Source organism: Molothrus ater, chromosome 2 (assembly GCF_012460135.2).
Source record: "Molothrus ater isolate BHLD 08-10-18 breed brown headed cowbird chromosome 2, BPBGC_Mater_1.1, whole genome shotgun sequence".
In the NCBI taxonomy this organism is placed as follows: domain Eukaryota; kingdom Metazoa; phylum Chordata; class Aves; order Passeriformes; family Icteridae; genus Molothrus; species Molothrus ater.
The window spans coordinates 115,275,775-115,290,321 of record NC_050479.2 but is presented as its reverse complement, the minus strand read 5'-3'; the positions used below and the strand labels follow the sequence as shown (position 1 = coordinate 115,290,321).

The 14,547-nt window shown below is 46.6% G+C and overlaps 1 protein-coding gene across 1 annotated transcript in view; it reads left to right on the top strand.

Moving 5' to 3' along the window:
* Positions 1–14,547, top strand: part of FAM168A (family with sequence similarity 168 member A) — a 124,544-nt gene that overhangs the window by 88,125 nt on the left and 21,872 nt on the right. The gene's annotated exons all lie outside the window — the stretch shown is intronic.

Here is a 14,547-nt window from a genome sequence, read left to right as displayed (position 1 = left end):
ATGCTTTTCCTCCACCACACTCTTCCTTCCCAGTGTCACTTCCTTGATACCACTGAGAGCACAGTGCCCAGAACGAATCCAGCACCTCTGAGTGCCCAGATTCAGGTGGAAAATATATTTCTATCTCTTATATGTGAACCTGTGCTTGTTGTAATTGCAAATATGGAACAAAAAGACACCATTCCAGGGGAGAGAAGGCACAAGCAGCAGGATCTGAAGAGCAGAAGAGGAGTAGAAAAAACATGAAATTATTGAATAATTCTGTGTCAGACACTCTCTGGGTAGTAAGTACCAGAACAATTTGGTTTGGAAGGTTTTGGTTTCCAGAAGGATTTGCCTGGTGAATTTCTGGGCGGGGAGTGAGGCTGATGGGCTGGCATGTCCTTTTCTGAAGGTGGCTGTGATGTTGCCCTTTTTCCAATCACCAGGGACATTCCCCATCCCTGTGACCACTGGGAGGTGACAGGGTGGCAGTGACACCAGCCAGCTCCCTTGGCACGCTCAGGCCCATCTCATCTGGCACTGTGCACTTGTGTTTGTGCACATTGTTTAATTGGTCTGTAACTCATCCATCCTTTATCAACAGTTATCTCACTCTCCAGACTCTGCTCTCACTGATCCAACAGCTTTCCACAGGATCCCACTGATCCCCTGAATTAGGCAAAGTCTGAACTGGAAATTCATAAATTCCTCATTTTTGTTCCTCTCTCTCCTTCCATGGCAGCGTGGCACTCCTCTTTTTTCTCAGAGTCAGTCCTATAACATTGCCTGCATCATCAAATAACCTCCCTCCCCTGCTTCTCCTGCATGTCCTCCTCTGGGTTCTCCTCCAGATCCATGGCATCCTGCATGTGTCACCCCCCGGGACATTGAAGTGTGACAGGAGCTGCACTCCTGGCCCAGGAGAAAGCACTGGTGTTGCCACATGAATTACTTGGAGTTACTGGATTTCCTGTTCCCTATGGTGTCAATCTTCTGCCCTTTGAGCTCTTGAGACATCCAGTAATGTGCGTGGTGAGGTTCCATGGGAGAGGAGGTCAGGGAAAGCATCCAAGACAGGCAGAGAAGGTGAGGTGGGTGGAGAAGGTGAACATGAAACTTCAGGGGGGATAAACAGCCTGAGGGTTGTTCAGATCCAGACTTGGATGAGCATTTTAGTCATGTGAAAAATGCAGGTTTGGGGGAAGTAGAGAGAGGATGTGGTGGAGCTTGGCCAGAAAATTGCTACTGACAGGAAAAGCTCTCTGGGCTATTTAAAGATGCAGGTTTGGCTCCTCTGTTTTTCACTATTTTGTGGTGTTAATTTGTTTTGCCGTTGATGCCTGACTGATGTCTCGCAACGCCTACTCCAGAGACTCTCAAATGAATTCCTACTAGGATTTGTTTCACAGAGTCACAGACTGGTTTGGGCTGGGAGGCACCTTAAAACCATCCAGTGCCACCCCCTGCCATGGGCAGGGACATCTCCCACTATCCCAGGCTGCTCCAAGCCCTGTCCAACCTGGCCTTGGACACTGCCAGGGATCCAGGGGCAGCCCCAGCTGCTCTGGGCACCCTGGGCCGGGGCCTCACCACCCTCACAGGGAACAATCCCTTCCCAATATCCCATCCATGCCTGCCCTCTGGCAGTGGGAGCCATTCCCTGGCTCCTGTCCCTCCATGCCTTGTCCCCAGTCCCTCTGCAGCTCTCCTGGAGCCCCTTCAGGCCCTGCAAGGGCTCTGAGCTCTCCCTGGAGCCTTCTCCTCTCCAGGTGAGCACCCCCAGCTCTGCCAGCCTGGCTCCAGCCCTGCAGCAGCTCCTCTGGGCTCTCTCCAGAAGCTCCACATCCTTCTCATGTTGTTTATCATGGATGGGTGATGTTGGGATGCACTTTTAATAAATGTTGAGGCTGACATGTGTTGATCTTGTCCCATCAAATATTATAATCTTTCCTGACGTGTATTTTACTTGAGGCTTCTCTGGATGTGCGAAGCTTCAGCTTCTCCACTGAATTTTTGAGGGTTTTTTTTCTTCTTTCCTGAGAAAACTCCCCAGTAATAGAGCACAGAAGACTGTGGAAGGCAGATTGGTGTTTGCTGTGTTCAGTTCATTTGCTGGAAGCACCTGGTGGCCATTTAGAGAAAGGGATAAACTTCTGTCAAGCCCAAAAGGAAACAAGATTAAGGCAGAATTGACAACTCCTGTTTCTCCAGCCATCATTTGTCATCATGCTTTGGTGAACAACATCAAGAGGAAAATACTTGGTTGTGATGTGGATAGAGATATTATTTATTTGTACTGGCACAGGGTGGCTTCAGCTGCCTGAAAACAAGCAAGATGAATCAGGCCTGTTGTTTAACTCTTTCCCAGCCAGGCTCTTCCCAAGGATTATGCAATTAAATTTTGGATTAAATTGAAAATTTAATTGGATTTATTAGCTCTGGAGGGTGGATAAACAAAGTTTATTGGTCTTGAGTGGGAAACACAGGGTGATGTACAGTGAAATGAGGGGCTCATGGATTGCACACTCCACTGCCCATCACTGCACCAATGCTCTTCTAAAAACCCATCAGGAATTCCATGTAAAGTCTGAATTCAAACCATAAATTTTTAAAAAAGCAGAGTTTTAAAACCCAAGAAAAACTCCAAATCTCTCATTTTGTCTTAACATGGAGCCTTTTTGCATGAAGGAAGCTGGTTGCTTCTCCTTGAATTATCTAGCTCTTTGGAGTAGGGAATTAAGACTTAAAGCAGCATCTGCTACCTATTAACATTTTTCCCATTGTGATATCACTGAATTAGTCCAAAGGATTTTTTTTTGAGAAATCACAGTATTTTAGAAGACATCCCTGCTGGAATCTGCTCCATGTCTTTGTTCCAGGAAAACTCAAATATCTGGTCTGTGCTTATCCTAGAAAATCACCACGTAAAGTCTGATTTGGGTTTGGCTTTTGCCAGTATTTCCAGGCAGTTCCCTCTCTCCATCTCCAAGGTCACGTGCCTCAAGGATGGAGCAGCAGGACATGGATGTCTTACATGAATGAGAATAATCTCACAGATGGGGGAAAGCTGGGAGGGAGATAAAAATTACAGTATTAATTTTTTTTCCCCCGTAATTCTGAAGAACGACGGAACTTCATTATCCAATCTGCTTAAAATTGAGCGACCTAATGAAATTTCACACCCACTAAATTTAATCATGGATTACTCATGTGGGATTTGAATCAGATAAAAAGGATGCTTCAGATATTTGGTAGCAATTGCATAAGGTAATATAAAATCTGCAGTGTTCTTTGTCCTTTTCAGCAAATGTGAATTGCTTGACCTACTTTTCTTTTCTTTACTTTTTTCCTTTTTTCCTTTTTTTTTGTTATTCATGACCCCAACTCCCTCCTGGGCATCACTGAACAGTCAGTCCCACGCTCGTGTACAAACCAATGGATCTCAGGAGTGCTTCTTCCTGGGTGCTGGGGATGCAGCTGGATTATTGCTTTTGCTGCAGCAGTTTGATGCTGGGAAAAGAAAGAAATGTTTTACAGTCAAAATCTTAGCTGGTGTATTAAAAGGCCAGGCTGATAAGAGGATCTTGTTTGTGGCAGGTGGGGGTGGATGATGGATTAAAGTTCTGCTCAGGGCTTTGATTGTGGCTGCTGAATGAGCTTTTGCAGATCACTTTACCTGCCCTGCATGGATTTTACCCCTCCAAACCTTCCCTGCCTGGATTTTACCCCTCCAAACCTTCCCTGTATGGATTTAATTGGTGTTTGACTCACAGGAATGTTCTGACCCCCCCCAGAACTGGCAGTGCTTATTCAGGAACCTTGACACAACACAGGCTCTGTGCTTACAACCTGTGGTTTTCCCTTCCTTCACTGTTTCCTGCAGAGCTGACCAAAGGGTGAGGAAGGTTCTGGAAATAGCAGCACTCCTGTATTTTTAGTGGGACTTTGGGATTTGGGGCTGTTTTTCAGCATCTGCTTCAGGCAGCACCTCAAGTACAGAGCAAGCCCAGGCCTTGCCCTAGAGGCTCAGAGAAGCGGAGCCTGGAGTCACTTTTGAGAAGTGTCCAGTCAAAGGAGCTTTTGGAAGAGATGCTGGGTATTTAGGAGGACTTCTGGATTTTCCTTGTGGGAAATGGAGCACACAAAGTTGCTTTTGGATGTGCCCTGAGAGAGCAGCACAAGCATGGCTGGGGTGCTGGGGGAACCAAGGAGCTGGTGCATCACTGTGGAAAAAGGGTGGCTGAGTGATGGAGTGCCTTGAAATAAGCACAAATCATTTACTTTTAATAGAGGAAAGAGAGTTAGTTAAGTTGGGTAAAGGGAGAAAGGTACATGCTAAGGAAATGATCTTTCCAGCAGTATTTGGAGTAGACAGTGGTGGAATAGCAAAACTTCCGTCAAGGTTGAAGGAAAAGCTCTTTTGATAGTGGAAATGTGAGAGGCTCTGGCTCCTGGATGGATGGGGAAGCTGTGTTTAAGAATGTTACACACAAGGAGTTTGGAATCTCCCACCAGCAGCTGAAGACAGGGATGAAGTTTTCAGTGGAAGTGACAGGAAAGATGCTGGATACAATCAATAGAAAAGTAATAGAGAAAACTCCTGTACTTGTACTCCCTGGGAGCTTCAGCTGCTGGATTGGCATCCCTGATGTCCATGAAGAGATGAACACAAGCTGAAATATTGTTTGGACAGGATGGCTCAGGTCTGTAGGAGACACCCACTTGAGTTTTCTCATAGGGAGTAAACAGCTTTCAATTCCCCTTCAGGAAAAGCTGGAGTTGGAGAAGCCACTTCTTGATTCAGAGCCTGGTTGTCCAAAGTACAAAAAGTCAGCAGAGGAATGGCTCCAAGGAGGGGAGAGAAACAGCCTTTGTTGTCAGATCTTTCCTGATTTTGCAGAACAATTATTCTGAAGCTTGTGCAGTCCCTGCCAGGTGTCCACTGGGTGCCCTTCATCCTCAAAAAAAACCCAGAAAAAAAGCTGCTTCAGACATATAAAAGGATCCATCAACAGACTGAACAGCAGCTTCAAATGTTTCATCAAGGAGTAGGAAATCTCATCACAGCTGGATTACCCACCAGCTTCAAGGTTCTTTAAAAAGTGGTTAAATTGTAGGGAACAGCAGGAAACAAAGGCACTGAGGCCTCCTCTGGAGGCTGCTGGGTGTGAGTCCTGTCTTCCACCCATGGCCCACCACATTTTTGTTCTTATAATCCCTTCCCACCAACACTTTGCAAGCTTAGAGGATATTTTTTGGTGCCCTTCTTTTCACACAGACAGAATTAAGGGAATTTGCTGTCTAAACGTTGTTCCACGGTCTTTGCAAACACTTTGATGGTCTGGGGTGATGGTGAGAGCTTTTACCACAATTCTCCATCACCCTGCAGGATGATGCCAGGGCTTTTTTAATGGAGATCTGTAATTTTTGTTGGCATCTGTATGTGCACATCTGTGAGTAATGGCCATGGTTGGGCAGGAAGGGTTTCTGGCCATATTTATCCAGGGATGGGAATGGAGCTGGAGCCCCAGGAGAGGCTGAGGGAGCTGGGAAGGGGCTCAGCCTGGAGCAAAGGAGGCTCAGGGGGAACCTTGTGGCTCTGCACAGCTCCTGACAGGAGGGGACAGCCGGGGGGATCGGGCTCTGCTCCCAGGGAACAGGGACAGGAGCAGAGGGAACAGCCTGAGGCTGGGCCAGGGGAGGTTCAGGGTGGAGATTAGGGAAAATTTCCACATGAAAAGTGTTGTCCAGCCCTAGCAGTCACTGCCCAGGGAAGTGGTGGAGTCCCCATCTCTGAAGGGATTTAAAGCCATGTGGATGTGGCATTTGAGGACATGGAGTGGCCTTGGCAGTGCTGGGGAAATGGTTGGACTTGATGATCTTTGAGGTCTTTTCCAACCTAAACATTTCCAAGCTTTTGTGAAGCAGAAGAAGTGTGTTTGGATCCAGTCACTGCTACCAGTGACAACAAATCTCCTGCACTGCCAGTTTCTTGGGGAATAAATAATCAGTGGTTTAAATCAGATCAGTGCCAGTCACAGATTGCACAGCCTGTGTGAAAAACACGTGTAAGGCCAAAGAGGAAAGGCAGCGATGGATCAGGGGAACTGAGGCTCACACAAGGAGTTGGTGGTGCAGGATACAGGGGAGATTCCTCTTCTTTTTTCAGTTTCCTGCTGACCCACACCTGCTTTACCTCCCTCTGCTTGGGAGACACCCCTGCCTGTCTTCACTTGTGCTGCACTTTTAAAGCCCTGGATTTATTGTTCAATATAAAACCAAGGCTGTCTCTTCCTGCATGGAATGCAAATTCTTTGTATGTGTGATGTGCCAAGGGTGTTCCTGTGCTGAGGCACACTCAGAGTGCTGATCAGAGAGTCAGGACACTGGGAAGTGGCAGAGGGTGGGAAATGTCCTTAGGGATATTTCAGAGCCATAAAATCACAGGACAGATTGGGCTGGAAGGGATCTTTAAAGGTCATCTCATCCAAGCAGGCCACCATATGCCAGGGACACCTTCCTTCCACTATCCCAGGCTGTTCCAAGCCCTTCCAACCTGGCCTTGGACATTTTCAAGACCAGAGCCTGGAAAAATGTGGCAAGTGGTGGAAGGAGGAACAGCAGGAGCTGTGGAAGAGGAGAGAGTCTGGTCTGCTGGAGAGGAAAGGAGGAAGCAGCAGCGACACTTGGAATGGGTGTTTTGAAATATGCTGGGAGTTAATTTTATCCAGAAGCATTTGACATGAATTTAGATTTGAAATCAGCATTTGCTCATTACCCAGCGACTGATGAATGCCAAATCAGGTCATTACTCTTGGAGTGGGTTTTTATCTTCTCCCATTATCTGGGGTTGCTCAGATCCTCTTCATTCACAGTTGTCTTTTCTGGATATAATTGGGTTTAAGCAACTAAGATACTAAATGAAGTGTTGATAACAAGAAGGATTGTTCATCTCTCCAAAGATGGTTGGGTTTTTTCTCCTTTCTCTCGCCCCTGGTGTGCTGAGGGCTGCTCAGCAGTAATTGTTCTAAGCTCTATGCATTCAGATGTGTTCCATCACTGTCAGGAAGGATGTACTGACCCTACCCTCCCTGCTCTGTAGGAATTTGCCTGCAGAGCTGAAGTTCCTCTGTCTCCATTCCTGACGGCTGCTCCGACAGCTCAGCCAGTGCTCGGTGGGAGAACAACAAAACGACCTTAACACCTTTGGAAACTCAACCACCTGGTTTAACTCAATAACACTGAGGGGAAATTGGTTTCCCTTCCTAAAAATGTCTCCTCTCCTCCTGGAGGAAGGGATGAGGTTTCCATTTATCAGAGCAGTGGAGATCAACAGGAAAATGTTAGCGGGTTCCTGCGGCGCTTTTAATAGAATAAGGAGGCAGTGCCCTTCAGCAGCTCCTCAGCCAAACAAAATGTTTGGTGAGCCTTGCTAATCTATCCTGGCAGGACCAGAGCCACCTAACAGCAGGAAATGTCACCATGGCCAACTGCTAAAATAATATTATAACTGTGTAATTTGTATTCCTGCGGGAGAATCCGGCCACGTGCTCCAGCAAGCCCAGATCCCCTGGGCTGGTCCCCCATGGTGGGCAGCAGGAAAAGGGGGGTTCTGTCCCTGTGAGAGCCCAGGTGAGACCCCACCTGCAGAGCTGCCCCAGCCCTGGGGACACAGCAGCAGCAGCAGCAGCACCTGGAGCTGCTGGAGAGAGCCCAGAGGAGGCTCCAGAGCTGCTGCAGGGCTGGAGCCAGGCTGGGAGAGCTGGGGGTGCTCACCTGGAGAGGAGAAGGCTCCAGAGAGAGCTCAGAGCCCTTGCAGGGCCTGAAGGAGCTCCAGGAGAGTTGCAGAGGGACTGGGGACAAGGCATGGAGGGACAGGACAATGGGGAATTACTTTATATATATATATAAATATCCCATTGTACTGCTGGATCCCCACGGAACGTGACAATGTCACTGTGTATTTTTTCTCTCCAGCACACAAAGCTGAACCTCTGAGTTTGCAGGCTTCAGTATTTTCCCACATCTAAATCAATTTTGGACATGCCAAGCCTCGTGCTCCCACATTGTATCTTTACACTAAATATCCTACTCCCACATCTTGTCATTTTTAAAAACAGAAGCGTGGCCCAAGAGGTCCTGAAGGGCTTTTCTTCTCTTTACACAGAGCTTTTGATTCCTGGATCTGTTTGAAAGTGTCTGAGGGCTTTCAAGATAAAATGCAGTTGTCTCCTTTTCACTCCTCTCTGGTAGGCAGAGTCAACGCCTTTGTTTCCAGGCATAGCTGAAGTGCTGCCATTCCATTTGAAAATCCCATTAAATCTCATGCATCCAATGATAACATTAAAAAGCAGCACAGTATATGGTTGGTTTCCCATTGTTCAGTGAGCACACATGGCTCTGTGGGAACAGGGCTTTGGGGGGGGACTTCACAGGGAGCTCAAGGGAAATTCCCCAGGCTTAGACCTGCCAGGATGTCCCTTTTTTACTCCTAAATCATCTCCAGCCTCCTACTCCTGCAGGCACTGCTGGCAGGAAGATGGGGCTGCTGGCATGGCTTTGAGTCTTTATCCCCTGGTACAGAATCCCAGATTGGTTTGAGTTAGGAGGGACTTAAATCCCATCCAGTGCCACCCCCTGCCATGGCAGGGACACCTCCCACTGTCCCAGGCTGCTCCAAGCCCCATCCAGCCTGGCCTTGGACATTCCACGGATCCAGGGCAGCCACAGCTGTGCCAGGGCCTGCCCACCCTCACAGGGAACAATTCCTTCCCAAAATCCCATCTAGACCCACCCTCATTCAGTTTAAAGTCATCCCCTTTTGTCCTTTCACTCCATCCCTCTGTATTTATTAATTTCCCTCCAAATTCTTCCCTTCACACAAACAGGAGGAGCTGGGTGCCACCAGATTCTTCACATTTTCACCCATTAGAAATTCAGCTGAATGGTCATGAGGAATATTTGTACTTCAGCAAGAGCAGCATTGAATTGGGAGCAAATTTAAGCATTACATTAACTACTACATTTCTCCTCAAACACAGGAAGATTTCTTTGCACCATGTGGCCTCCCCACCTTTTTTTCCCCCAGATAAACTGATGTTCCCTGTTCTGTGGGGATTTAACTCTCTTTGTCTTCAGCTTGAACACTCCCTTAACTATATTAATCACATATTTCCATCAGAAGAGATTTTTGAAAGTCTTTAGGCATATTTTGCACAGGTTGGAAGACTCAGTGAGCTGCCATCTCACTCTTGTTACTCTTCAGATTTGTAATTCCCCAAAGATAAAGCAGCATTAGGAACAGTCCCCAGTTTTCTCTGGAAAGTAATTTCTGATTTCCATATTAATCAAAAATAGCTTTACCTTCGTCCTGCCCTAATCCTAGGAACAACACAGGAAGAAGATTACATTCTGTAGATGTCAGAAAAGCAATTAAAATCTGCACAGAGGAACTGAAGGGGGAAGGAATCTCACCTCTTTATTTTGTGAGCCGAGCAGGGAAAGACCCTGACCTCCAACTGTTTGTTTCTTATTGGCTCCTTTTCTTTTGAAGTGCCTGCTAGAATCATCTTTAATATTGCAAGATTAAAACACTGGGCTTTCAGTAGACTGAGAGGGTTATAATGATGAGAAGAGACATTTAAGGAGGGCGAGGATTGGCTGTGAAGAGCCTGGAATTTGCAGTTGGGAGGTGAGTGACTATTAATAGCTCTGTCTGCAGAGATGGATATTCCTTGATCCTCAGGGACTGGAGTGCAGGGAGAGATATTCCCAGGCTGGAATAAAGGGAGCCAGGAGAGAGGGGCAGGTGAGGCACTGGGTGGCAAAGGCTCTGCTGTACAAGTGTGAAAATGCAGGAATTGGGGGTGGTCTGAGAAACAAACTCTGTCACAGCTGACAGGAGGACCATGGAGAGGAACAGGGAGAAATGTGGTAGAGATGGCTTTTGGGGTGTGACCTGTCACATGCCACCTGCTTGGGTTTAGCCAGGGTGTCCTTGGGTGAATCAGGGCCTGGGAAGGGAGGTGGGATGTGACCTTGGCTCTTTGGGATGGGGTCCTCCCCATAGCAGGGCTAGGGGAGGAGAGGAAGACACAACGGGATGGGATGGGATGGAATGGAATGGAATGGAATGACGCCCTCTGGAAAGGGCAGAGGAGCACATAAGTAGTTGCTGCTGGGGTATGGACTCCGTGTGTGTGGGGATGGATTTCTCAGGATTGTGCTGTTGCTCTTGCCTTTGAGGAGAGGGGATTTTCCCAGAGCTGCTCTCCTAAACATTTTTTATTCTCCAGTTTTTCAGGTTGCTGCAGGGTGAGCACTGAAGCTGCAGATATCAATTTTTTCTGACTGAACCTTTGAACTGAACCCAGTTTGCAGCTGGACTGACTGTTGTAGATCCCTTCCAACTGAACAATTCCATTCTAATCTCTTCTATTCCTTCCATTCCATTCTTTCCTTTTAGTGAGCACATCTAAGTGTTCTCTGGAATGTGTGACATCATACCCACAATAATTCTCTTCCTGAAATACTTCTGCTGTTAAATAGGCCCATTCTGGAAATTCTTTCCTCCACTTGGCTGGTAACCCTGGACCAGTCCAAGGCACTGTGGTCAAACTTTGGATCCCAAAGGCATGTATTTATTGCAAAAAATTTCTCCAGCAGCTCGCCGTGTGACTGATGACAGTTCTCAACACTGAACTTTTTCTCCTGCTTTCCCCATGCACTACAACTCACAAGAATATGGTCATGGAATGACTTTAATTAGATGGGATATTGGGAAAAAATTCCTCCCTGTGAGGGTGGGCAGGCCCTGGCACAGGGTGCCCAGAGCAGCTGTGGCTGCCCCTGGATCCCTGGAAGTGTCCAAGACCAGGCTGGATGGGGCCTGGAGCAAGCTGGGACAGTGGAAGGTGTCCCTGCCCTTGGCTGATGATTGGAATTAGATATTTTTTTAAACCACTCTGAAATTTTATACAAAATATTCTGCTATAAAACTTTGCTTCCTATTTTATGGCTTTAAAAGCATTTTTAGTTGTGACTTACAGCCTGTGAGAGGCCTTTATAAAGCTGTTTTAAATGGTTTGTGTGTTAGTTTATTTTTGTTAGGGAGGAAAACCTGCTGCAAAAAGAGATGATTGTCTTCATGCATTTTTAAACCTTATTCAGCCAGAGCTGTGACAGTGACAAACTGGCCTCAGGTCATTTCTTCTCCTTGACATTTGCAAGTCTGATACATTTCCCAAGCTGTGGCTACTCCATCTCTGGAAGTGTCCAGGCTGGTCGGGGCTTGGAGCAGCCTGGGGTAGTGGAAGGTGTCCCTGCCCACTCAGGGGGTTGGAATTGGATGAGCTTTCAGATCCTTTCCAACCCAAACTGTCTGTGATTCTGTGGTACTTTGAACTAATATACATTTCCTGAAATGCTTCCAAAGTAAATTTAGAGAATTCCAGATTTCTAATTAATTTGTTTTACTGGAAATTAAATGCTAAAAGTGAGTCTTTCAATTCTTATTATATTTCCCAATTTCTTTGCTGTTGGTCCTGTAATTTTTGAAGAAGGTTGGGGCAGAAAGCCCAGTTCTTGATGGCAGTGCTGGGGCACTACTTGACTTCAGCTGGATTTTGGATCTCAGGTCTCATTTTACTTTATTTAAGGAAAACAGCTTAGATTTGAACCATGGGTGACCTGGGGAGGCAGGGGGTGAGTGCCACATGTTAGAATTCCACCTGGGAAATGAAGCTGCTGTTCTGTCATGGTTCCCCTCAGTTTATTGCTGTGAGGAGATCCTGCAGGTCAGTCACTGGGATAAATTAATTGCAAGGCATTGATCCTGTCCTGGAGATCTGCAGAAGTTCATTGGCATTGAATAGGAGCACTGCCTGAGCAGCTGCCTGGTGAGTATTTGACCCAAAGGAGTCACTTTGTGCCAGCAAGGACACCCAGGATGTCACTGAGGTGACAGCAAACTGCCTTTGACCCGCTTGATGTTTGCCAGGTGACCTGGAACTGGCACTTGCTTGTGCTTAAAAGAAGCAGCAAAATCTTCAGGAGTGTTTCCTAAGGCAGCTCCATTTCCCATCAGTCTGTTAAAACCAGATTCCTGGAGGAAATTGCTAATTTCTTTAGGCCATGGGAAAGCTTCCTCAGAGCCTCCTTTGCCATCACAGGCAGGGACACCTTCCCCTATCCCAGGCTGCTCCAAGCCCTGTCCAACCTGGCCTTGGGCACTTCCAGGGATCCAGGGGCAGCCCCTGCTGCTCTGGGAACCTGTGCAATGTATGAATCCCTAAAGAGCTCAGAGATGAGGAATTGTCTCAGTGTTTTGTAGAGAAATTTAGAATAATTTCAATGCATTCTTTCCATAGAGCTTTTAAAATAACCCCATCCAATAAAATAGATGCTGCTTCTGCTTGCCCTGCTTGGAAGTAGACCAGGACTTTGTGGATGACAGGAGGTCTGCGACGTGCTGAGATGGAGTGGGAGGCACAAATCCAGGCAGAGGAGGATTTCAGGGGATCTAAAGGGAGAGCAGCACCACTGCCTACAGAAGAACTGGTGAGGGACCTTGTGCTGCCAGTCATGTTGTGCCAGGATAAATACAAACTTGGTTTATTTTACCTATTTTAGTTATTTCTGAATGTAGACACGACCTCGGCCGATCCTTTATTTCTCAACTGCTCCTGTTAATGTTTTTAGGCAGAAGACAAATCCTACCAGGAGTTTTGGCTCTGTAGAGTAAACAGGTTGCCCAGAGAAGCTGTGGCTGCCCCTGGATCCCTGGAAGTGTCCAAGGCCAGGTTGGACAGGGCTTGGAGCCACCTGGGACAGTGGAAGCTGTCCCTGCGCATGGCAGGGAGGGAACTGCATGAGCTTTAAAGTCCCTTTCCACCAAGCATTCAATGATTCTTTCCATAATCCATACCTGTGTGTATATATTGCTATTTTCAGTTTCAAATGCCCCAAATGGTATTTTATGAAGTATATTTGATGCCATGAATTAATGGCAGTTTTATGCTGTTGATTTTTTTTTGGTAACAATTTTTAAGTCCATCTGAGAGATTCCCCTGGGTGCCTCTTCCCTCTCCTTATCTTCAATCCTCACTTAAATCATCCCTCAGGTTCTGCTGGTAAAACCAAAGCCTGCTGAAATTCTGAGTCCCAAAGCATAATTAGTTATCTTCTCTTTTTTAAGCTGATTTTGTCAACCCAGCAACCCCCAGTACAGGAGGGGGCTGATGTGAACCCTCTGATTTTATTTTGCTCAACATCATGCCTTTCACTCCACTCACTTCTGAGCTTTTCTCTTTTTCCCTCTCCCTTTTCCATCCCAGTCCATTACTCCAATTTGCTATTCCTGGAGGGAGCTGCTGATCCTTTTTGCTGTTTCCCAGCCACGCTGGATGTGTTATTTTTAAGGCAGCCTCCCTACCTGCAGTACAGTGACTCATTTTGGATTTGCCAGGTCACCACGTTCCTGCCGAGAAATCGGCTCCTGGACTGAATTCCTGAGAGGATTGTTGGGATCACATAAGAGAATCCCCAAATCCTTGGAGGATGTTAAAGTCACAGCTATTCCCTGAACACAGCCCAACACTGCCCTTTTAAATGAGGGGGCAGAGAGTGCCCCCAGGGCCTTTAATTCCCCTGTCCCTGGAAGTCTCCAGGGCCAGGTTGGATGGAGCTTTGAGCAACCTCATTTTTTAAATCCCTCTGGGGATGGGGACTCCACCACTTCCCTGGGCAGCCTGGACAATCCTTTCCATGAAATCATTTTCCATCCTCCTCCCTCGCTCTCCATCTGCCATCCATCCTGAGAGTCACAGGGGTCTCCCAGTTATCCATGTGAAATAATTGCCCCACACAAATCTTGGGATTTTTTTTTTTGAACAAGCCTGCCTGCTTCCCTGTGTTAAAAAACAAGTGAAAAAAGAGCTGCCACAAATTTATCACTTTTAACCTGCTTGAGCAACCAGGAGGATGCACCTCAACCATAAAATGTAATTTACTTAATTAGTAATTGCTTTGCTGAGTTGGGCCAGTGTAGAAATCCTTGTTTTAAAGCAAGCAAATGAAGACTGTGCTAAAACATCCCAGGCTGTCATCCCTCAGCTGTGGGGTTTATTATGTTTGGAGTTTCTTCTGGGCTTTTTGTAAGGAATAAAATATTTACAGGATGGAGGGAAAGGATTTCTATTTGCTTTTTTTGTATTTATTTTTTTCCTTCCTAAGCTTTCTGAAGAGATGCTCTACCAGAACACCAGGTGCAAAAACATAACTCTAATTCAAGTATTCCCAGAAATTGCTTGGGTTTGTGGTTTTTTTTTTTTTAGAAGAGGGATTATAGGCCATGAGCATGGTTTATAACACTTCTTTAGGGGTTGAAAAATTGAGTTTATGAACCAGAAGTAATAAATTCTGCACAGCCCCATGATTCCAGTGCTGTTCTTCCTCCTTGGATTTCGGTGAGTTGGGCAGGAGCTGGTGGAGTTCTCAAAGGTCAGGTGGAACAGTCAGGGAACCTCATCCCAGCTCTTGGCTGGAAAATCAGTGACAAAAACCTTG